Source organism: Euprymna scolopes, chromosome 45 (assembly GCF_053919585.1).
Source record: "Euprymna scolopes isolate OS-2025 chromosome 45, ASM5391958v1, whole genome shotgun sequence".
NCBI lineage: Eukaryota > Metazoa > Mollusca > Cephalopoda > Sepiida > Sepiolidae > Euprymna > Euprymna scolopes.
Genome location: NC_136526.1, coordinates 32,651,036 through 32,677,438, shown reverse-complemented (window position 1 = coordinate 32,677,438; position 26,403 = coordinate 32,651,036). Strand labels below are relative to the sequence as shown.

The following is a 26,403-nucleotide window of genomic DNA, read 5'->3' as shown; positions in this document are numbered from 1 at the left end:
CGTATAAAGTGTACATACTCTCTGTTAGCTTTTGCCCCATACATAGTTGCAGAAAATGTGACGCGCGCGAGCGCGCACCTCCCAAAAGGGAGGTGGCTGGTTCGCTGAACCTCTCAGCTCGAGAGCTGGTACGAAAAGATAGATGCTGCTTATTGCTCTTGCTTTTATAATTGTTTCCGGTGGTCTTTTGCACATGTGTGGATTTCCTTTGAAAGGAGAAGTGATGTTGTCCTTGTGCGCATATGTGAGTACATGTGTGTACGTTAGCATATGTGTGTATATACATGAATGTGAGTGTATGTATGCGAACGTGAATATATGTACATGTGTGGACGTGCGTGCATATGTTTGTGTGCACATATGTATATGACAAGTAATTTAGCTTGAGATGTGAACGCATGTTTTTGTGTGAGACTAGGAAAGACTCCCACAAAGATAAAACATCGTAGATGTTATTTATTTATTTTTTAAATATTTCTTATATATTTTACAAAAGACACTAAAGTCCTGTAAATATGGAGGATATTGTTCTACAATTCATTGTTGATATTCGCTCAAAACAAAAATGGCTTTTTCCATCTCTTATATAATTTTGAGTGGCAGATAATCACTGGTACTTCCTGTACAATGGGAAGATAACTTCTAGATACTATTCCAATACATTAGTCGATAATTTCTTTTTTACTACATCCCTTATGTTCTGATCACAGGATGAATTATCATGGTATATTGTGTGTGCAAGAGAGAACTTGTACCAATTTCTATGCATTAGTGGTGACAAGTTTCTTGGCATTCTTGTTCTGCGACATGAAGGTTATCTTAATGATGTAAATATGTCGTTTAAAACGATTAACAAAAAGTCTTGTACCACTTACAAAACAAGCCCTTGTTAAACTGTTTCTGATATTGTGCCTTTATTCCCTTGCCATCACAGTGTCCTCCACATAATTTATTCACTTTTAAAAATTTTATTCACTCCAAATAAGACGTACTTCCACTTGAATGTAGGGGGTTACTATTCAGGATTATGACTACAGGCAGACTATGTAAGGAGTTTAGCAGTAAGATATCTGGTTGCATTATATTTAAATTTTTGTATGTTAGTAACAGTCAAATAGGAATGAAGGAGGGAATTTAAGTCTAACAGTTTGAGGTAAGAAAGTATTATAGTAGAAAAATGTCCGTGCTCTAGAGACTTGTACACTTCAGTAAGATTTTCTTACCTATTTGGTTAGTTTTGGTAATCCTGTCAAGGGGCAAAAGTGCTATTTTGAAACATACACCTGGATGCAACATTATCGCGATGGGACCAGGGCTGAAGCTTGGATGATAATATGCAATTTATTAGATTGGAAATTCTTTTAAGGATTCTGTCTATATGGAAAAGAGTGATAGATGCACCAGCCCAGATGTGGTAACAACACACCATTCATTTGCCAATCGTGTCTTTATAGAGATACAGGATCCTGGCAAGTGTTAATAGTTTTCTAGCATGGTACATGGAGCCCACCTTATTTGCGGTTATCTATTTGTTCCAATTCATGTTGCCTATTGATATTATGCTGATAGTTTGAACAAAAACCTTTCAAATAATATGTCATTAGTCATATCTGTCAGTAGCCCAGAAGCGTTTTATAATTGTTAAACGAAAGAAGCTTAATCGTAGCAGCAACAAATGCTATTATCTATTTTGACTCGTTTGACTATAGACTGATAGGAATTTTCTAAGCTTTTGTACATTGCGTACATATGTGTAAATTAATTTTACTTTCAATGTCTTAAAAGTGTGGTGTTATTAGCAAATATATCAATCTCCGACACTAGTTCATCAAGTTTCTTATGAATATAACGACTAATAAAGTCTAAAGCTCCAACTCTGTTGTTTTGATGTACAATTACCGAGGACAACCTGCATTTTTTCTCTTGTCCAAGAAGAATCTAATTATATTAATTATTTGCTCAGTAATACTACGATTTGATTTTTATGTTAAAAGGCTTACTTTTTAAATTACATAAGCATAGATTATTCCTCACAGAAACAAATGCCAAGATGAACAACTTTAAATACTGCAGCGATTGAATGAGATTCTTGTTCCTCATTTTCTACTAACGATCTTTTAATAACTTGTCGATAATATATTTCATAGCTGCGTCTACCTCCTCTCTATTCTTCTTCGTTTGTTTCAGCTTTTACTTTTCTGCCCTTTAAAACATCAGTGAAAACAACTGATTCTTTTACAAGCGTGTCACTATCTTCCTCCTTCTTACAGAATGAAACATTGCAAAAGAATTTCTCAAATTGAAAATAAAAGAATCACTTATTAAATAAGTTCCAGTTTTGCGGCCATGAAAAAGACCAAGTTGACTGATGTCAATTTTATCAGTCTAGTCCATTTGTGCAGAATGCAATTGTCAACAACAAATTGACAACTTGTGATTTTATCCAAGAAAATGATGAAGAATATCTTGGCATTCACTGGTTCCTTTGCATACACATTCTGTTTCACTTCCTTACTTTTTAATTCTTTTAAAAACAGAATTAATGATAACAACAAACCATCTTGCTGTGGACTGTCCTAAACTTTTACCAGAAACAGTCCATCTCCTCCTGTTTTGCTGATGTTTTTAGACAAGAAATCTTAAGAGAACTTGCACCATTCAAGCTTCTTGCAGATTCATTTATGTTGTTTGCTTCAGCTTATCTTAAGCCTGACATACGACATTAAACTTCCTACTCCACATCTTATGTATTTTTCTCTCGTTTTAAAATCTGTGGAAAAAATTTGATAATACTGACAATGACAGCAGAAACGACAAAGCAAATCATTGTTTATTAGTTATGCTATTCTGACAATATGCTTTTAGTACGAACACGACTATAACCCCTAAAGGATATTCATTCATTTAGAAAACTACTGTTAACCTGTTCCTACAATTGTAATTTTATATAACCCCTTATACACGGCTACCCCTAAGGGTTATTGCCTTGGAAACCATTGATACCATTCCTCTTTATTTCACTCTAAAGAATTTGTGGATTAACTTTCAGTTTTGTTAAAGTTGCAAACTCGGAGTATTTTGACGATAAAACTACTTTCTAATATTTACTTTCACAAACTAGTAAGTATGAAAATAGTTTAATACTATACAGAAACTTCATAATGATGAATAGAAAGAAATAACTGAGCTGAAAAAAGAAGTAACTCCGAGTGTAGTTTTTCAATTCAATCTTATTTTTAAAAGTAATTTGTAGCATTTTTTTCTAGTTTTTTTTAGGTAATTTATGACACTTTTTAAAAAATATCCACTTTCTTTGATAAATCACAAAAATACATAAATATAATCTCCAACAAATATTAGTTGCTTATTTTTTGTTTTATAAAACATTTTTCAGTAAATATCTTCAGTTTTGAAGTTATTTACTCTTAAATAACAGGTACTTATTTCTATTTCTATAATTGAATTATTATTACACACTAGTAAATCTAAACTGCTTAAACATCATAACTTTTAAAGAAAACAAACTGCTTAATGTTCGAATAGTTTTTAAATGACTGGAAATTATTTCTATTTGTACAAATGTTGAGAAATCCATATTTTTCATGATTATTTTTAATTGTTTTTTTCATTTGTAGATTTTTTGTAACGTCAGTTTTGCTGTAACATCAATTTATTTGAACACCACAACTTTCATGAATGTTCTGATCAGTTGTAACATCACAAATGTAAGATTTTATTTTTGATGTCAAAATATACTATGAAATTATAATTCTATGTATATATTTTTACATAATTCCTCACACCTGTTATAAAGTTTAAATGATTTTATTTATTATTCCAAACTTATACAAATAAATCTGAACTGAATATACATTTCGCCAAAATGCTTAAAGATATTTTCATAACTTTTAAAGAAAAACAGTGTGCTCAATGTTAAATTACTTTTTGAATGACTATTAATTATTTTTATTTGTAAAAATGTTTATTGTTCCATATTTTTGAATGATTATTTAAGTTGTTTTTATTTTATTTTTTTTATTTATAGATTTTTGTAACGTCAGTTTTGCTGTAACTTCAATTTATTTGAACACCACAACTTTCATGAATGTTCTGATCAGTTGAAACATCACAAATGTAAGATCCATTTTTTTTTTGTGAAAAATACAAAAATAATAATTTTTTTAACAATGAGAATTTAGAATTCTTCACGTCTTTTTGCTGTATTAAACCAAAATTATGTAATTTCTTATTTTTGCAGAATTATTTAAAAAAAATTCTAAACTGCCTTCATCTACTGCTTCGTTACCTTTAAAGAAAACATACTGCTTAAGGTTCAAGTATTTTTTGAATAACAGGTAATTATTTCTATTTTTTAAATGTTTATTACTTTATTGATTATATTAATTGTGTAAGGTTATTTTTATTTTTTGAATTGTAGATATTTTCAAGGTACATTAATTTGAACGCCACAAACTTTATGAATATTCTGCTCAGAAATTAATACTCTCCATAATGTTTTTGAAATAAAACGATGAAAGCATGAAAGTTTTAATAAGATAAATTAAAAATATAATCTTAATGGAAATATATTTGTACTACAAATAGTGTTGTATTTCTGAATTTATTAGATAAGTATTGATAATTTATATTTATTTCTATTATGAGATTTGAACCGTTTGAAAGATTTTACCTTCAACCTTATTTAGGTGTATCTTGTTGAATTTGAAAACCTTACTGTTGAACCCGCTATTTAATCTATGTATAGTCTCTGTTATACCATGGGTCGTTCCAAAACATGTTAAACTAAACAATAAGAAAGGGACAATTTGTTTATAGAAAATATTTCTAAATGTTTATTGGCTTAAAAAACAAAAAATAGAAACTTGAAAAGAAAGCAGAAACGTAACGACTAGTTAATATTTGTGATTTATTTGTCTAAAAACCAAAGCAATTCATGAAAAAATAATATTTTACGTGCTAATTCGAAACATGATTAAGCTTGCTATTCTTTTAAAAGTAAAGTAAAAAACTAACCAACTATAGATACAATGATTTTATGTGTTTGTAAGAAAATAAAGACATCTATATATATAAAAGCGAAAATGTATGTGTGTATGTATGTACGCTTTTCCTCAATGTCCACAAAAGGCTTCTTTCAGAGAAGCGCTTGCTCGGTTCACAACTTCTTGAAACTTTTTATATCATCTATAAATTGTAATATCTCAGAGTTATCCACGGAGCTCGCCTGTCTATTTAATTTTATTGACTTTCAAACGTTAATTATTCGACATTTCCCGCATCGGCATGCGTTACATTCAGTTTTCGGTATAAAAAAAAGCGAAACTCGACTCTAATCACAGGCTGAAAGCCAGTTGTCTCAAAAGAGCTAAGTAACGTTTGTTCAATGTCAACTTCGTCATATCAGACTGTAGCTTTCATTTCGGTCCTCCTAATAAACAGGGAGCGGGTTTTTAAAAACAAACAAACTGATTCATTCACCTCATTCAAAACTGTCCTGCACAAAATCGTAACTGCTGAATACCTATCGCCGTCACGTCAATCAAAAACGCGCACCTGTTTTTTTTAAACACTTTACTATTTTCCAACTGCGCGTCGTGAAGGCTTTGTTTTTTTTTTTCACAGGCACCTGTTTTTTCACATTTTCGGGGTTTTTTCACATACCCCGAAAAACACCTGGGCAACGCCGGGTACCCCTCACTAGTACATTGTAAATGACATATTGAAATGATGCAGAAACGTTTTTGATTTGAAAATATATTTGACATTTAATAAATAAAATTTTACTCAGTGTGTTTTAAATATATTCTTTAAAAGTATAAATGCATTAATTTGCATATTAGGGGGGTCTGCATTAAGGACAGATTGAGTAGGGCAGCAAGTCGACTGCTTGGCAGCTGAGAAAAAACAGCAAAGTAAATTGTCGTCAATGAAAAGGAGTGTTGTAAATTTTTATTTAAATTACAAATTATCTCTGTGAAAAAAAACAGTTGATGCAGCTGGTTAGGATCATGTGAAGTGTTCACCAAAGTAAAACAAAAAGAATTTCGAATCATTGTTAAATATGATTTGAGATGCAAACTTTCAAAGTTGAAGTCTAGCTTTCAGCAATATGTTATGATTTGAGAATCATATCTTTTGATTTTATTTTTTGTGTGCTTTAAAATCAACAAGAATAGGAAGGAGTAGTAATATTTAGCTGTAGGCTAGTGTAAATCTGGCTGTTATGTCTTGCTGTGAATAGAGGCTTGTTACGTGTAACCATGTATGGAGTTCACCTCTAGGCATGGGATTGTGATATGAAAGTGATCTTTAATGGGCATCCATGCATATGATGGGGCTGTTTGTATTAATTTCGAAGGACAACAACCCGAGTAATTGATAATAAAGACACTACATCAGAGGAAAAGGTTAAAAGTGCAATTTATGGCATCAGTGAAAATGAGTGCTGTAAAATTTTATTTAGATTACATAATACTAATTTTATTTCTTATAAAGTTTAAAATGTGCTGGAATGTTTTCACTTTCCTTCATGTAATTCTTAGCGAGGGCGAATAAAGTGTAGCAAAGTTATTGTATTTTGTATACTATTTTAATGGTTTTGTACATATACACGTTACTAACAAATAGAAGACATTTTCTAGCACAGTAAAAGAGACCCAAGTCTTCATTATGGACTTAATGGGTTTCTATTTCATGTCAAATTTATTCTATTTTATGTTAAATTTATTCTATTTCACATTAAATATATTCTATTCAATGTCAATTTTATTCTATTTCATATTAAATTGATTCTATTTCATGTTTAATTGATTCTATTCCATGTTTAATTGATTCTATTCCATGTTTAATTGATTCTATTCCATGTTTAATTGATTCTACTCCATGTTTAATTGATTCTATTCCATGTTTAATTGCATCTATTCCATGTTTAATCTATTTCATGTTAAATATATTCTAATTCATGTGTAATTCAATATATTTCATATTTAATTGAATCTTTCATGTTTAATTGGTTCTATTTCGTGCTAAATTGATTTTATTTCATGTTAAATTGATTTTATTTCATGTTAAATTGATTTTATTTCATGTTAAATTGATTTTATTTCATGATTAATTTAATCTATTTCATGTTAAATTAATTGTATTTCATGTTAAATTATATTGTAAGTAATGTGAATTATTTATAAGGTATGCTGCTATCAGCAATGTTACTAGCGTGTTGAAAAAGTTTCTGATAAATTTTAAATAAAAGTAGCTTCTCTTAGTAGCAACAAGTCTTATCGATTTTTGTCCCATTCCATGACAAACTGGATGCCCTCCTTTGAGGAGTCGGCCATTGTCTTTAATATGTGTTCATTTGTTTTGTCCACATGAGAATAAAACATGGGACAATCAGATAATATTCATCTAAGACTCAATTGCATCATGGAATTCATTTAAAAAATCTGAAATAATAACTATCCTAAAGTCAAAACTTTGGGATCACTTACATTAATGTTGTTTATATACATATATGATCAGCAACAACACCCTGGATCATTTGCTTGTCTAAGAATGATTTAATTATATGAAATATTTTTAGTAGTACTGTAATAATAATTTGTATAACATCTTTTTTATGACATTTTATGAATACATTTTTAATATTATTCCCCAGGTCTTGTATTAAATTAAAATTATTTGATTCATTATTTTACAGGCTTATTTCCTAGTAAATCTGGATACCTTTAGCGCAAATGCTCAAAGATATTTACTTTACTTTTAACGAAAACAGACTGCTTAATGTTCAATTAGTTTTTGAATAAAAGTTAAATATTTTTATTTGTAAAATGTTTAGTATTCCTTAATTATATAATGATTATTTAAATTATTTAATGATTATTAATACATTTATAACAATAAGAAAGCAGAATTTTATAATTGTATTAAATCAGACTTATCCATTTAGTTTTATAGACCAATTCCAGCAAATCCGAACTGCCTAGATTTATTGCATATTGACCGGTTTGATGGGTCTGTAGATCTTATATATAAATTATCAATTATATTTAAAATCATATGATTTATATTTCTCATTTAAATATGAAATTATAAATTGTAAATAGTCTACTAAATTTTAAATCCATACAACTTAAACAAAATTCTTTCTCATTCATTCTGTTAATTCTAAAATAGAAAAATAAGAAAAATACTAAGAAACAAATTCAATAAAAATCGTAAATATTTCGACTTTGAAAATGAATATTAAATCAGAGACTGAAGAAAAACCTCATTCATGTGAAGTATGTGGCTCTTCTTTTAAAAATAAACAAAACTTGATCATTCATTTGCGAACACATACTGGAGAGAAACCTTATTCTTGTGAAGTATGTGACTCTTCTTTTAGAAGTAGACAACAGTTAGTTCTTCATATTCGGACACATACTGGCGAGAAACCATATACTTGCGAAATATGTGACTCTTCTTTTATAAGGAAACACAATTTAGTCGTTCATATGCGAACACATACTGGAGAGAAACCATATTCTTGTGAAATATGTGGTTCTTCATTTGGAGAGAAACGAAACCTGTCACACCATATAAAAACGCATACTGGAGAGAAACCATATTCTTGTGAAGTATGTCACTCTTCTTTTAGAAGGAGACAACACTTGGTTCTTCATGTTCGGACACATACTGGAGAGAAACCATATTCTTGTGAACTATGTTGCTCTTCTTTTACAACCAAACACAGCTTGGTTATTCACATGCAAATACATACTGAAGAGAAACCATATTCTTGTGAAGTATGTAGCTCTTCTTTTAAAATGAAACAGAGCTTGTTCATTCATATGCAAACACATACTAAAGAGAAACCGTACTCTTGTGAAGTATGTGCCTCTTCTTTTACCCTAAAGCAACACGTGTTTCAGCATATGCAAACACATACCAGAGAGAAACAATAGGCAAAATGAGTCACCAGAAATACACAAAGAACTTTCATTGCAAAAAAAAAAAAGAAACTGGAAGAATGGGCCAACCAATAGCGTGGCAAGTATTTTTTGGATGAAGTCACTCAGGATTATATAAAGAAGGCTCTAGAGACATGTTTAAAAGGGAATCGCTCCACTACGACCAGAAGAAAATTATAATGGCTACTCAAGATCAAGGCTTTTAAGAAAATGAGAAGGCAAAGCTATGCCAGCAAGTGCAGGGTCTGCTATACCGATGTAGTGAGTGTGAGCCATCTGACATCTAACTGTAAAGTTCTGCTGGCAGATAGCTATTATACACACTGGCACAATTGAGTGTGTAAATGTCTCTACTGTACGATCTGCAACAAGCTGAATATTGAATGCAGCAGCAAATATGTGGAGCATATACCAGAAACAGTCAGGAATAAGTCATACTATGACTAAGCAACTATGACTAGGAGCAACTGGACTCATGAAAAAGGATTTCAAAAGCTACCCGGCAAATATTCCTGTGCAAAGAAGATAACGCCAATTGCAGTTAAGGGGACTGTCAGAGTCTTAAAAAGATGTATTGGTTGCAATATCTTAGTGGATGAATGTTTGGCATCTGGTAGGATGCCCCATCCCCATTGTGGACAAACTTATAAGAAAATTAAATAAAAAGAGAGAAACCAGATATGTTGCAACATTTCCGAACACATGCTGGAGGGAAACCATATTCTTGTGAAGTGCCTGGCTCTTATTTTGCACTTAAGCAGAGTACGTTATAACATATGCAAGGACATACTGAAGAAAAATCATACTCTTGTGAAGTATGTAGCTCTTTTTTTTTACAAGGAAACAATATTTGGCAATCCATATGAGAATGCATAGCCCCAGGTTGTGGGCCACTTGGTTTTTGAGAACTTCGACTGAAGTAAAATTAAAAAAGAGAGAAAGCATATTCTTATAGTATCCATAAACAATATTTTGCCAATTCATCTTTGAACACATACTTGCAGGCTTTGCAGTGCTGAGAGGAAAAAGATAAACATCTCAAGGATTTATTTATGACATTAAACGAAATTGAAAACTAAATGTCGTTTTAATTATACCAGTCATCATAAAAGCAACTGAACTTTAAAAAGTACTTACCCGATGAACCAAGTGCAAGTGAGATACAGTTGTATACTAAAATGAAAAAATGTTTTAATTATTTTTTCACTTATTTTATAAGAAATCCAGTATGCTGCATGCGCATACTTATTGTAAACAAAATTATAATCTTTTATAAAGCTTTCACCTTTTACAAACAGACATGTGGTTCTTTCTAGTAGATGAATCTAATATTCTCATGCTACAAAGCAATCATGCATTGTTATAATACATTTATGTTGAAACACTTATTTTGCAGTGTGTGACCGCCTTAGACATGCAAACACATATTCCTGTAAAATGTTTGTTTTTTTACACAGAAATAAAGTTGCAGTATTTATATGAAATGATATATGTAGCGCTGCTTTTTAAAACATTCAATATGTATTTATTCTAAACATGAAGATTTAATATGAAACGATACTTGAATGATACAAAAATATTGTGATTCTCTTTGATATTTCCAATAAAACCTTATGTTAGGAAAGCACAATATTGAAATAAATTTCAGTAATTATCGACTCAACATTAATCATAAAAACATTTTTTTTAATTTCTTGTATAATATATTATAATACAAATTGTACATAGAGGAACTGTTTGAATCCTAAAATGATCTTTCAAATAAAATAATTTGATAGTTTCCAAAGGAACAACTGTTGATTCATGTGTTAAAATACATTAAGAATAAATAAACTTAACCAACTTACAAGACTAATAATTAATTTGATATTGAATCAATACAAAAGCGGAATAACTTTTTCAATTAATTAAAATAAGTAGTTATTACTTTAAACATTTTTTGATTTATAACAGAAAAAGATTGTAATTTTTACATTTCGTAAAATTGGAGTCTGATCTTTCGGTCATATCAGAAATCAATTTTTACTTAGAAGAAAAGATAATTTCTGAAATCATATTTTAATTATGCTTTTATATTTTAACACAGAAATAAAATATCTCCTAAAATGTAACTAATTATTTTTATTTAAACCTGAGGGCAAATGTATTGTTTAAACAAAAAATACTTTTACTAAAGTTATGGTTTTCATTAATTAAATTTAAATTATTGGTGATCACGCATATTCAGTATTTAAGTATATTTAAGTACTAAGTACGGGCAAATGAATGCCGATGCTTAAAATGTATAAACATTTTGACCCCCTCCCTTTACTTAAAAATTCACCAAAACTCAGGAAATTAACCAATTTTAATGAAATTTTCAGTATTTATCAAATAAGGATCGCGAAATATAATTAACTAATTATTTTTATTTAAATCTTAGGGCAAATGTATTATTTTGTTTAAACAAAAATACTTTTACTAAAGTTATGGTTTTCAGTAATTAAATTTAAATTATTGGTGATCACGCATATTCAGTTACTCGAGACATAGGAAATAGACGACGGTAGTCAACTACGTATTAGTTAAATGTTTTCTGCTAGGTACGGACAAATGAATGCCGATGCTCAAAATGTATAAACATTTTGACCTCCTCCCTTTACTTAAATGATCACGGAATATAATGAACTAATTATTTTTATTTATCTCTTAGGAGAAGTGTGTTATTTTGTTTAAACAAAAAATACCTTTACTAAAGTTATTGTTTTCAGTAGTAAATAAAAACGCAAGAATTTATTTTTGCTTATATAAATAAAGCATCGTAATTTGTAACAATTAAATAAAAATAAAATAATTTTTACATGAACATTACGAAAAACGCCTCTAAAATCCATATTAATGAATTCGATATAACTCAAAGAAAAATGAATTTCTCAAACTACTGATATTACATTGAATAAAGCATGGTTCATTTAATATTTTCACACAAAAAAACTATTATAATAGCAAAAATATTTCTACTTTTTTTTAAAAAATTACTGATTCCGCATAATTTTTATATGCAAGATTTTAATAATTTCCTTGCTCGTAAGAATGTGAAACTTTTGGCATAACATAATTTTTATATAATCTCGAACAATAATTACAAAAACTTAATTAAAAAACAGGAACATAAAAAATAATTAAATTAAAAAATAATAAAAATTGATACAAACGTTCAGAATAGGAATGTACAGATGCACATCTGGGGAGGGGGAATCTGACACCCCTACCTCCTTTTACTATCATGAATTCATTTTGAAACAGTGTTTTGATTGGCTATAATTTTGGGCTTTCGTATAATCATGTTTATAAACCTTCATTTGTTGCGTTTTCAGCGAATGGTAGAATTAATTGCTTTTTGAGGCCTAATTAAGTTATTTTTTGCAGAAACAAGGTGTTTTGTTTTTTTAATTTTATTCAATATCTTAGGATTGTACTTTACTAATTATCTTTGAAATAAACCCAAAAAACTAATATTTATCTGTTAAAGGATTTTAACAATGAATTTTTTAACTTCAAAATTTAGCTGAATTGGTTTGCTCGTCATGAAAACATTTTTCGTAACTTTTTTTTTCACGTGTACAAATATTTTTTTCTTTAGCAAATTAACTTTAGTCTCAGATCTTTCAAATACAATCAAAAAGTAGTCGGAAACCTACAAAAAATTATGATAAATCGGCTTTCAAAACTAGATCCCTCTATCTTTATCCGCATATTTTTGCCCGTACCTAATGATATTGCATGGAAAACGTATAGTAATATTCCGTTTTATTTATGTTGGAAATAAATAGTTGACTTATTTTATTTATTAAAAGAAAAATGGTTTCTAAGACAATATCGATTTGAAAATAATTTCAATGTAAATATTTTGAACAATTTTTGGTGCATATGTTTAAACACATTTTGTAGAAATTAAATCAATACAAAGCTGGATAACTTTTTAATTGAAATGAAATTATTAACATTTTTTGCAAACACATCGTTTGTTTTATAATAGAAAATAATGTAATTTGAATATATTATGAAATTTATGGCTGAACTTTTGGACTTATCAGAAATCAGTTTTTATTTAATGCAAAAAGATTATGATCTTTAAATAATATTTCTTATACTTTTTTGTTGTAACACAAAAAAAATACCACCCAAATTGCATAAAAAAATTTGTGCAGTTTTTTCTGTATTGGTATATGAATGTGTCTATCTTTAAAATATTTTCCAAAATGCGCAAAAATGAAACAGTTTTTTAATAAAATTTATGAATTATACAAAATACTCTGAAAGTGGATTATTATTCAGAATAAAATATTTTATAACACAAAAGCGATTTGAAACAGTTTTGTGCTGAAAACCTTATTCCTATAATCATTGGCATACTGGAAACTAATTGGTGTATGAACTATTGTATTTCATTAATATTTTTACAAAGATTACGCCAGTACTAATCAAAAGTTCTGATTTTTTAAAATTAACTTTCATTTAAAAAGCACAGCATTTTTAACGTGTTGATTTCCTTTTAGTATTGGATTTTGTAAAATATTGAAAATAAATCCACGTTTATTTCATTTTTGTTTGTTTGTTTTTTTGCAAAAATTATTTCATTATATAAAACTATTAAAATAGTTTTGCTTTTCTAGCAAACTTCCATTCCATATTTTTTGCTTTTTTCTAAAAGAAAATCAAACTAAAATCTTTTTAGGAGAAAAGATTTACTCCGAGCTTAATCAGTGATGGAGAAGGTAATGTTTGGGAGGAGGAATTAATTTCTTTGGTTCAATGCGTTTTCAGATTTTGTTATTGTAAAAGTAAAAATTTGCAATGTAAGAGAACAAACCAATAGAATTACAGTCAAAATGAAGATTGAAAATAAAATGAAAGAGAAAATGGAACAACTGGAGTAGGAGGAGTAGAAAATGCAAGAAACAAAAGTAATTTTTAAAACAAGGGAAAATTTTTTTTTTACTTTTTACATATCATAGGAAAAATTGTAGTTGTAATATAGACAAGTTAAACACTTGCAATTTGAAACAATATTTACGAAACTGAGTCAACCTTTAAAAAAGACATTACACCGACCCCATTGTAGGATTTAGAAGGAAAATCTAGTATTAGAAATTTATTGGCTGAAGATATATGTCTTGGTAGAATTGTTTTTTAAACGGAAATCTGCATATTGTCGTTTATAAATTGTCTGGATTTCCTCTAAGCTTCCCAGAATGGAATGTACTGCTCGCTGCCGTTGCTGGACTGAATTATTGAATTCAACGCTATATATTGCATAAGTGATTGTGTTTTATTACTTTTCTGGTGCTGTAAGAGTGGATTTCCTATGTCATCGAACTTATCAAGGTTTTTTTGTTCCTCCTCACTTTTTGTATCAGTTAACGTCATAACAATCCTCTCTTGATACTTTCTATATGAGACGAAATATGTTATAACTTGGCCACATTATAAAGAAGTATATAACATTAACAACAAGCCTATATAATTACGAACACAGCAAAGCATATGAGGAAATACATGCAATTTTCGTGGATATTTTTTATGACAAAAGAGATACAAACATTATTCAATAATGCAAAACTATAATCGAGATAATGGCACATTACACTACAAAACATGATCTGGACCAATGGACATTTTCTGAACATCGATACTATTATCGTCAGCTAGTATTTAGCTTGTATATACAGCGTAATCATGTTCGACACGCCGTTTCTCATCAGATAACCGAAGTTAAGCAACACTGAGTCTTGCCAGTACCAGCTGGGTAACCATTTGGATTTTCCGGGTGCTGTATGTGCTCTCCACTTATCTCAGCATTGTTTCCAGTCGTCCTGGACTTCTCCTTGCCATTGGAATCAAACAGTGCCGATTCAAGAGCGGTTTGTTGGAAATTGCACAAACGTTGCCACATAATTACATACACAGCTGCCCCTACAACGGGTATCCTTTGTCTCTGGAGATTGGATCGCGGCATCGATATTTAGCTGTAACTGTTCAGTTGAGCTATTAAAAAAGTTAATTGAATAATTTTTAAATGTAAACCATCAGTGATTATCAAAGATGATCTGGTGACCTATAGAGCAAGATAATAAGAATAAGCTGAATCTAAAACTATATCAGAAATACTATATAATATACGAAATATAATATAGAATACGAAATATAATATATAATGCGAATAAAGGTCAAGCCTGAAAATCATAATTGTAATAATAGTTAACAATAAAAAAAATCACATCGAACCAAGAAAAGTGAAACTGCATATGTAAGTTACCCCCGCCCAAAGTATCAATAATTGTTTATTTTTTGCAGTCTTTGTGTTCCAGGTCCTATGCTCGAATAAGGTGTTTGAAAGTGATTATCTGGCTACCCTGGATTGCTAATAAAAATCCCTTCAATCTTAATTTATTTTCAATTCAACATTTTTGTGTGGACTTATAAAAAAAAGTCAGATTTTTATTTTATACATGCGGTGCTACCCGGCGTTACTTGGGGCCGTATAAACTATGAGAAAATTGAAGTTGATTTTGAATATAATTGTTATTCTTTGAACAGAGGAATGTTTAATGTCTATGTATTATTTACTATTTAGAGGAAAGAATATTTAACTACCCTAGGACGGCTATTACACATGTATGAAATAATTGTAGCTTCCCTAGGACAGATAATTTACAGAATGTATATGAAATAATTTTACCTTTTTGGGGCGGGTAATTTACAACACACATTTAAAATATGTTTACTTACCTCCGGACGGGTAATTTATGTACATATATGAAACAATATAACATATTCTCAACACGTATTGTACAACATATAGGAAATAATTTCCTTTCCCACCAAGGCTACCATAATTTTAAGAAAATTAAAATAATTTTTAGTAGATCATTAAGGTTTCCAACTTAATACATAAATACACTGTTTTGGTTAATGGGTTCACAATCCTTGTTTCACCATAAATTTCAACATTACTGCGTTTCTTTCTTCCTCACTATCGGCACTATAATTGTAAGAAAAATGATGTAATTGCTGGAAGATGTCTGAAGGATTTTAAAAATGATGCATAAATACATTGACACAGTTAAGTGATTAGACATGTTACTAATTTCGACAATTATTTTTAATAATATAAGCCCACATTATTCCCCCCTTGCAAAAATAATAACTTTGATAATAACTTGGTTGATTATTTCATTAAAGATAACACCAATCAATTAACTCAGATTTCATTATTTTTCATAATTTTAATCCACATTATCGCCTCTCCTTACAAAAATAATAACTTTGATATATTGTCTGGGTTTATTATTTCATTACAAACGCACTAATTAACTCACATTTAATCGTTTTTCATAATTCTTGGATATGTTACTTATTTCAACAATCAATTTTTCATAATTTTAACCCATATTATTGCTACACCTTACAAAAATAATAACTTTGAGATATTGTCTAGGCCGATTATTTCATTATAAATATACTAATCAATTAACTAAAATATACATGAAATAAAGTAATGTTTAAATCGTAAACTGTTTCAGCCATTTCAGGCACTTACTTCTTATCCTCCACCCCACTGTTAAAAATATACATTAAATAAATTAATGGTAAAATGTAAAATGTTGCAGCCATTTCCGGGACTGACCCTATATTTACTATCCCACTGTTGAAATTATGAATGATGTATCATCACTTCTTTTAAAAATATATATGAAATAAAGTATTTTTGAGATCATAAACTTCTTCAGAGATTTCTGGGACTTACTTTATATTCCGCTCCCCACCTCTTAAAATATATGCTGTGTCGGTTATTTTGTATTTTTTTAGGAGGTAATGCCTAGTAGAAAACTATATTACGCTTACTTGGCCTTTTGGCTAAGATCAAAGTGTAGTATATTTTCTGATGCAGAATTTCAGCGAAATCATCTACTGGCCCCCTCTCCATAAACAGAAAAGGTGGTGGTAATGCTTGAGAGAATGAAGAGGCACTAATTCACCACACCCCAACCTCGCCTAAACAAAGGAAGGTTTGGTAATCCCTGGCGGCCTCCAGAATACTTTTTAAAGCAACATAATCGTGCTTGTCCCCCACCATCATCAACACATGATGTCACTTCAGGAAAATGACTCAGCAGTTTTTTGAAATACATGATTTAATTATAAATTGTTTGTATTTTTAATATGGGTACTACTACACTGTAGAAGCACCTTATTTAAAATTTATGCTACTCAAAATATAAATATTTCAAAGTGCAGTTAGTAATTAGGCAACACTTGCTTTATAATATACTAATCAAGAAATTGGATTGAGAAGTAGATACTTAATGTTAACTAATACTAAAAAAATACAGATGATACATGTTAGTTTGTTATTTAATAAATTGTTAGGTGAAAGTACACAATAGTTTAAATATTACCTTCCCCTCTCCATATTAAGAATGGCTTTCTAAATAATAAGGTTATTGTTGTATTATTTACATGTGCTGATGATTAGTGATTAACTAGAACGCTGAGAGACTGGAATGAAACGCGTTTATTTTCTAGTCTTACAAACCGGAACTGCTTGGCGGTGAGCCCGAAACCGGAAGTGGGGTTATGGGAGAAGAGTGGGAGGAAGACTGGATGGGGGTATTAGTATTGGTTCTACAACATCTCCCTTTCTATTGAAGGAGAAGTATATTGGGTTGTGATGGTCTGGGGACGGTTTGTGGGGAGGGGGTAATAGATCGTTTGTTATGTCACAGGTCGAGTCTCTGTATAGGTTTGCTCGGCCTGCTTGATCTGCGTGGTTTGGCAGGCGTCGATGGAACTGATGGATGTGTCCTTGGGATGGTTGATAGGTGACCATCAGTTTGCCTTGGGTTTTGTGCTGGAATAGCGTTGTGAAGATAAGGAACTCTGTGTGTTCCGCAACAAGTTTTCAGTTGGTGCTGACACTTCATATTGGCTGCCTTGCCCTTTGTTGGCCTTAATGACTTTCTGTTTCTACGATGTATTACACCACTTGCAAGTTTCACCTGGTATGACCTTGGCTCATCAGCAATCTGTACAATCTTTCCGGGTTCCCAGAGTCTGGTTCTTTTGTCTTGAACATAAACCTGTTGACCGGTCTGTAACTCTGTGTGTTGGTGGCTATTCTTTCGGTCGTACCATTTTTTTGTTTCTTCTTTGTTTTTCTCAAGCTCTACCTTTTTTTGTTCATCTTCTAGTTGTTGTTTCGATATCAGTGGGGTCCTCATGGGTCTCCCATTCAGTAACTCTGCTGGGGATTTGATTTGGGCTGATAGCGGTGTGGCCCTGTAAGCCATCATTGCTAAGTGGCTGTCTGTGTTTGTCTCTCGAGCTTTCAACAATAGCTTTTTACAGATACCCACCATCCTCTCTGCGAATCCATTTGACCGGGGGTGGTGTGGTGACGAGGTAGTGTGCTGGAAGTTGTAGGATTTGGCAAAATCTGCAAACTCTGTACTGGAATACTGTGGCCCATTGCCACTGTATACCACCTCTGGGACACCACGTTCTTCAAACAGGAGTTTCATTTGTCGAATTATTGCGGCTGATGTGGTGGAGTGGAGACGCCGTATGAATGGGCTGCGGCTGTAATGGTCTCCCATTAGTAAGAATTCCTTATCTTCCATAGCAAAGATGTCTGTACTGATATACTGCCATGGGTAAGAAGGGGTTTCATGCTGGTTTAGTGTTTCTGATGGGATACTGGGTTGGTACTTCTGACATGTGGAACAGTCTCTAATTAGTTCTTCTATGTCCTTGTTGATACCGACCCAGAAAACTGCTGTTCGAGCCAGTAAACGTGTTTTCTCTATCCCTTGGTGGGATGAATGTAGTTGTAGGATGTCTGATTGAAGTGAGAGAGGTATAATTATTTTATTGCCTTTAAGGAGTATCCCATCCTGGAGTCCAATTTCGTCCCTATAGTTCCAGAAAGCTTGTATATGAGGGTGGGAGTTGGATCTATTTGCTGGCCATCCTGACGTAACGGTGTTGGTGAGCTCTTGTAGTACTGGGTCCTTGAATGTTTCTGCCTTGATATCTTGCAGGCGAGTTGGAGATGCATTGAGGTGTGCGTTAAGTAGATGTATGTTAATGTCCACATCTCTGATTGGTTCCCCTGGTCTTGGTGATACCCTGGACATGCAGTCGGCTATTGGGATAGACTTTCCTGGATTGCATTTAACTGTGAAGTCATAGCCCTGGATTTTGAGTAACATTCTTGCTAGCCTTGGTGATGCATTAGCCAGATTCTTTAAGGCTATTGATTCTAGTGGTTTGTGGTCTGTTTGTATTGTCACTGCTTGGCCCCATACATAGTGATGAAATTTCTCCAATCCAAAGACCACTGCTAGCATTTCACGTTCTATGTTGGAGTATCTTGTTTCTGGCCCTGACAGGGTTTTGCTTGCTAGAGCGACTGGCATTCCATTTGGAATGAGGGCTGCGCCCAGTCCAGCTGATAATGCGTCTACTTGTATACTGATTGGCGCTTTTGGGTCAAAATATTTGAGCACAATTGCTTTTCCTATTTCCTCTTTTATGTTGTTGAATGCCATCTGTTCCTGTTCTGTCCAGATGAACTGCATTTTTGTCGAGAGAAGGTCTCGGAGCGGCTTGGTCAGCATTGCCAGATGTGGTGAAAATTTATTCAAGTAATTTGCTAGCCCAAGAAAGCTTGTTAGTTGTTTTTCATCTTTTGGTGGTTTCATCTGAACGATCGCTTCTATCTTCTTTGGGTCTGGTTTCACTCCATCCCTTGATATGACATGTCCAAAAAAAGAAATTCCTTGTGCGCGGACCACTAATTTGTCTGGGTTGAACTTGCAATTCTTAGACCGAGCTCTTTCTAGTAGTTCCTTGAGCGCTTGGTCATGATCGCTGCCACCCTCCTCAAATCCGACAATAACAGTGTCATCTGATATTGAGAGAACATTCTTGATGTCTCCAAAGGCATCAAACATAGCTCGCTGAAATTCATCTTGTGCGCTCTTAACTCTCATTGGGAAGCGCTTGAACATATAGCGTCCTTCAGGGGTGATGAAAGTGGTTAGTTCTCTTGATTTCTTATCCAGTTTCATGTTCCAGTAGCCAGATTTCACGTCGACTATTGAGAACCATTTTGCTCCATGGAGTCTGGAGATGATTTCCTCAAATGTCGGTGTGACAAAATGTGGTCGCAACACCACCTTGTTTAGATCTTTAGGATCCAGGCATAGCCTGACAGATCCATTGGGTTTTGTGACACACACAAAGGAGTTGACCCAGGATGTCGGTTTTGTTACGGGAGTTATTATATCCTGGGCTACAAGGGAGTCTAGCTCTGCTTTGAATTTCTCTTTTAAAGCTATTAGCACCCGCCGGGGTGAGTGTATTACTGGAGGTATTGACGGGTCAATCTTAATGCTGTACTCCCCTGGCAGGCACCCGATGCCCTTGAACACGTCAGAAAACTCTCTCAGTATGCGCTTTCTTTCTTTCATGTCTCCTTCTGGTTTTGCATGCGTTGCTGCAGCTGAATCGGTGTGGTCATGCTCCACTGTATTGGTCCCTATTGTAAAATTAAGGGTAACTAGTCCCAGTTTTCTAGAAGTCTGGAGGCCAAGTAGTGCGGGTCCCCTGCTTTTTACCACGTGGAAGTTGGCACTCGTAAATTAGTCGCCATATCTGACTCCTAGGTGACATATACCCACTTGGTCGATTGGGACACCACCGAAGGCAAATAGTTTGATTGGAGTGTTTAGAAGTTGCACATGTTTGAGTAGTTTGTAACACTCCCATGGAATAAGGTTGCTCAAGGCTCCTGTGTCCACCTTCGCATTTATTTTTATTTGTGATTTTTTGTTCCCTATTTTCAAGTCTGCATATGCCTCTCTAGCATCTGCTGGGACATGGGATTTTGTTATTTTTGGCCCTGATATGGTATGGAAATATACCTCTGTTGGTGAGTGGTCATCTTCCTCATCGCTCTGCATTGTAATATTATGGGCGTTTCTGTTTCTTGGGTTTCTTGTTGCTCTTGGGGGCCTGTCTTGTTTCCAAGTTGAATCTTTTGTGTCTCTGGTGCGGCAAGCGACTGCAAAATGTCCCGTCTTCCTGCACTTCCCACAAGTTTTCCCTTTTGCTGGGCATTCGCCTCTGTAATGGCTTTTCCCACAAAAATAGCATTTGTTATAATATTCTTTCCCAGCCTTTATTGCATGGGCATCTTGTGGTTTTTCCTCGGAAAATTGTGGGACACTATGCGTGTTTTGTATTGCCTCTACCTGTTTCAATGTTGCTTCTTCTGTCTCTGCAACATGTAGTGCTTCTGCGATGTTGAGATTATATCCTTCCTTAAGTAAGGATTTTTGTGTGGACTTATTGTTCAGTCCAAAAATGAAAATATCTACCAGAAGAGTTTTTTCAACGGGGGACTCGTACTCGCATTGTTTCAATATCTGCCTTAATCTTTTAAGAAATGCATGGGCTGGTTCATCAGGTTGTCGTCGACACTGTAGAAGCTGATACCTCGAGACGCGGAAGTTTGATCTTGGCTCTATACATGCACGAAATTTCTTAATATAATTTTCTACATTACGTGTTTCACTGTCTTCAAACTGAAATGTGTCACTCAGATCCTGTCCTTCAATCCCTGACCACAATAACAGATAATTAACTTTTACGTCCTCACTTACATCCTTGAGAGGTCCGTTAAAGTGCAACATGACCTGTCGAACGAATCTATCAAAATATTTTGCTAAATTATTACTCTGCCAATCCATAGAAGGGGGCGGTATTTGACAAGCCATTGTTGATAAGGAATTAGCACCTGAAGAAATAAGAATTTTTTTTTTATTTATAAAAGTGTCTGATTGGCGTATGGTATTTGTTTGCTTTTGTAAAAAAACAGTAACAATAACGAATCGCCTACCTTGTGTCGTGTCTTGTCTTCACTTTTTTTCTTTTCTTTTTTTTAAGTGTCTGATTGGCGTACGGTATTTGTTTGCTTTTATAAAAAATAATAACAATAGCGAATCGCCTACCTTGTGTCGTGTCTTGTCTTTATTTGTGTTTTTTTTTTACTTTTATTCCTCAGTCTGTGACTTCGTTTATTTCCTTGTTCTTGAGTTATTCAGTTGACGCGTGTATTTCGTTAGTTCACTTTACACCGTGATGATACAACGTTTTTGAGTTCCTGCGTCGCGTTTTCACGTGGACTGATGGGTCGATTGGTTTTCGTTTTTTTTTCTTCTCTTTTTTGTTTAAATTTTTTTCCTCTACTATAACCGTAGATATCTAGTTATATTTAACCACTTCTAACACCATGTTGTATTATTTATATGTGCTGATGATTAGTGATTAACTAGAACGCTGAGAGACTGGAATGAAACGCGTTTATTTTCTAGTCTTACAAACCGGAACTGCTTGGCGGTGAGCCCGAAACCGGAAGTAGGGTTATGGGAGAGGAGTGGGAGGAAGACTGGATGGGGGTATTAGTATTGGTTCTACAACAGCATCTTTTGAACATTTTCATCGTGTTTTTATCTACTAAATGTTCGAACTTTTCTCAAGTCAATTCGAGTCCCAAGGGACTCGATTTATGCCTAATTAAAGGCAACAGAACTCTTGCCGAGAACACCATGAATTATCATGGACCTTTTCGAAAGAAAACCGAACTACCACTCCAACAGAAAGCTTTAACTACTGACCCCCTATTTGGGAAGCAAAACTGACTCACAGTTTTGCAAGGACTGTACCAGGACTAATAACTTTTCTTTGCTGTTATAACTGAATAAAATTTGAGTTTAAAGGTATGGTTTTGTAATTTGTGGAATTCTTTTGTCTCTGCCAGGGACTATTGAGTTTGTGAGATTAATTTCGCACAATATGTATTCCTGTACTTGGGCTCAGTCTAGTCAATCATTTTGTGTGTGTTTTTAAAATATTTTCTGCTTCAGGAATTTAATTAATAATAAGAACTTAAAACTTACAACAAGAGTAAATAGATAGGCTCGGGTAATTTTCTTACTAGACATTTCTGATACTAGTCTTATAAAATAACGGTATGGTCGTAAGAAAAATATAAATTAAGGGATTTTAATATTACATGTAATCATTACATACTTTTATTTTCGCTTTGGTATTGAGATGTAAGCAATCCCTTATTATTGTTCTGTTGCTGGTTCTGCTGAATTGATAGATCGTCTGTCGTGATGGTTAGATAGATTGTCAATTAACAGATGGGCTTCTGTGAATAGCTCCTCTTCTGCTCGATCGTTTTTAGAGCACTGGGGTGGTTTCGGGTCGGCTCTGAACGACTTGGCGAACATTTGACTGCAGAATGTTTCGGTTGGTTGAAGAATTTATTTTTAATTTTTCAACCGAAACTCATGTGCGGAGCCTACCTTAACTGAGATTTGTAGCTATTTGGAGTCTGCATTTTTCCAGGATACATCCGATTTAATTTTTTTATGTATGTTTTTTTCTGTCATTACATCGGGGTGCGTCGTAATTTTTTTAGGGTATATGGTTAAAAAAAAAATGTACCAGGCGTATCTGCACCGCTCTTTGGGGAAAAAGAAGGAAAGGATATCTAGCTCATTTATATACACGACGGGCATCTTGGGAAGGCAGGGCATGATGGGAGAAGCTATTTTTTTCTTGTCTCTTCCTTTTTTTTCTAGATAGGAGGATATAAAGCTGGGAAAAATTCCCTGGAGGCGGATAAAGAAAAGAGTCGTGAACATCTTGAAAAGTATTTCGTGTTGCTGACGTTCAGATTGTGCAGTGTGACATTGGTGGCGAGAGGCGAGGTGTGATCGATTGGAAAAGAAGAGGGCAGAAACGTGCTGTTGTCAAGCGAGTGACTCACTCCTTCTCAAACCCCAGAACCGAATCCTGATTGTAACCCTAGAAGCTATTTTGGCGTGTCAAGCAGATTAACATGGCTGACTGGAGACTGAACACTCAGCTGTTGAGACCCTTCACTGGGGAGGGTGACCTAAGTAAATGGCTGGAAAAATTAAAGGTGATGGCAAGTTTGCAAAAAATCGAAGATGTGATCACCCTGCTGCCGCTATACTTAGAGGGGGAAGCCTTCACTATTTAACCGCAGATGTGCAATGAAGATAAGGGAGACCTTGTCTCAATGGAGCAAAGACTGAAATTGGCTTTCATTGAGAGTCCATTTGAAGCACTCGGCAAGCTTGCAAGTTTGAGGTGGACTGGCGAGTCTGTTGACGTCTTTGCTGCGGAGATTAGGAGACTGGCAGGATTGGCTGGTTACATGGGGAGGAGCCTAGAGATGACGGTAAAGCTATACCTAATGAATGGTTTCCCAGAAGAAATCTCCGCGAACATGCAGAGAACCACTGAGATTTATATGATGGAAGTGGACGATCTCTTGGTCCACGCCAGAGTCCTAGTCAAGAATGTCAAGGGCCCAATCGTGGCTGCCATTGTGAGGGTCACCTGCTACTGATGTGGATGAGTGGCATTAGCCACTATTGCGTTGCTTCACGGGACCAGGGAAATGAGTGAAGGGGAGCCATTACGCCAGTGGTTTCCCTTTCTATGTGGAAATGGCGCACAACGAAACGTTGCCTTAGTGAAGAATGTGGCTAGATCATGTAGCCGAGCCAGGAATATTAAGACCGTGGATGGCAGGGAGGTGAAATGCCTAGGAGAGACAACAGCAGAAGTACTGGAGCAAGGTGTGCCTAGTAGACTACTAGCCCTGGTATTGGATCGTCTGGTTGGTGATATTGATGTGGTTTTAGATGTAAGTGCGATCAACCAACTGGGGGGCGCTACGTTGAGAGGGGGCCAGTAACTTTCGGATGCCTCGGTGCAGTAAGGAATGGCAGGAGTGGAAGGTGATAGAAACATCAGAACACAAAAACCAAAGGCTTGCTGCATCGAGGACAAGGATTTCCTGGCGAGGTTCAATGGTGAGAGGTGGACGGTGGAATGGAAATGGATCTCCAGAACTACGAAACAAAGTAAGCTGCTACGTGAAAACACTGCAAGGAGAAATAAGAAAAGGATTTGAGGAAGAGGTGGATAGAAGAGGGAATTCTGAAACCGTGGACAGGGGAAGAAAAAGGAGTTCTACCATTACTGGCGGTTGTTCAACCCACAAAGAACAAAGTTAGACCGGTACTGGATTTCAAAGAATTAAACAGACACGTAGCCTGCCACACTGGAAAGGATATTGACGTATGTGAAGAGGTTATGAGGAAATGGAGAAAGATGGAGCGGGCCACTAAGATTGTCGACCTGAAGTCGGCTTATCTCCAGATCCATGTAGATGAAAAACTCTGGCAACATCAATTGGTCCGGTACAAGGGGAAGATGTATTGCCTGATGAGGTTATGCTTTGGGCTAGGCTCAGCCCCCAAAATTATGACTGCTGTGCCTAAGACGGTGCTGAATAAAAACTGTAGAGTGGACAAGGCCACTAGTTTGTACATTGACGACATTCTCGTGGAGGAAGCAGAGGTGACAGCGGAGAAAGTGAGAGGCCATGTCGCAAGGTATGGGTTGACTGCAAAACCGGTGGAGTCCCTGGATGGAGGAGCGGCATTGGGGTTGAAACTATGCCGAGACCGCAAAGGAAGCCTTGTTTTTAGACGAGGGAATGCAATACCTGAAATCAGAACCGACCTAACAAAACGAGAACTCTTCTCGGTCTGCGGAAGACTGGTGGGACACTATCCAATCGCCGGCTGGCTCAGGATAGCGTGCAGCTTTATTAAATGACAAACGGGTACTGATGGCTGGGAGGGCTGTGTGACGAAGGAGGTAACGAACATGCTACAAGAAATCATTGCGAGAGTGACGAAAGAAAATGGTATGTCAGCGGCTGAGATGCAGGTGTGATTTGGTGTGATGCCAGCAGCCTGGCATTGGGCATCGTATTAGAGATGGGAAGTGTGACTGTGGAAGATGTGGCTAAGAAAGAAAAACGACTATTCCCATATTAACGTAGCTAAACTGGAGGCCGCTATGAAAGGCATCAATCTGGCCCTGAAATGAGGATCGAAAACGATTGAAATCAAATCCGATTCGGCAATGGTAGTTTTATGGATTAGGTCGGCAGTGACTGGTGATAAGAGAGTCAGGACTAGAGGTGATGCAGAAATGCTGATCAAGCGCAAGCTCGGAGTACTTGCAGATTTGATAGTGGAATTCCAGTTGAAGGTATCTGTAGTGCTGATCCCATCAGAAAAGAACAAGGCAGATTTGGTGACATGGGTAAAGAAGGCCTGGCTGCAAGAGGGAAAGGAGGTTTCCTCCATATGCTCTGCAGGGGAGGAAGTTAAAAAGTTACATGAAATGCACCACTTTAGTCGAGAACGGACATTATTCCTGGCAAGAGAGGTTTACCCGGAAACCACCAAGAAGGAGGTCAGGG

At 34.3% G+C, this 26,403-nt stretch overlaps 1 long non-coding RNA gene across 1 annotated transcript in view; it reads left to right on the top strand.

The window, feature by feature from the left end:
* LOC145269376 (uncharacterized) overlaps window positions 1–13,555 on the top strand; it is a 57,356-nt gene extending 43,801 nt beyond the window's left edge. The window contains exons 3-6 of the long non-coding RNA XR_013865019.1: window positions 3,636–3,725; window positions 4,046–4,134; window positions 4,259–4,355; window positions 7,721–13,555. This is a non-coding gene — a long non-coding RNA (uncharacterized LOC145269376). The remainder of the gene's footprint in view (window positions 1–3,635; window positions 3,726–4,045; window positions 4,135–4,258; window positions 4,356–7,720) is intronic.
* The last annotated feature ends 12,848 nt before the right edge of the window (window positions 13,556–26,403 follow it).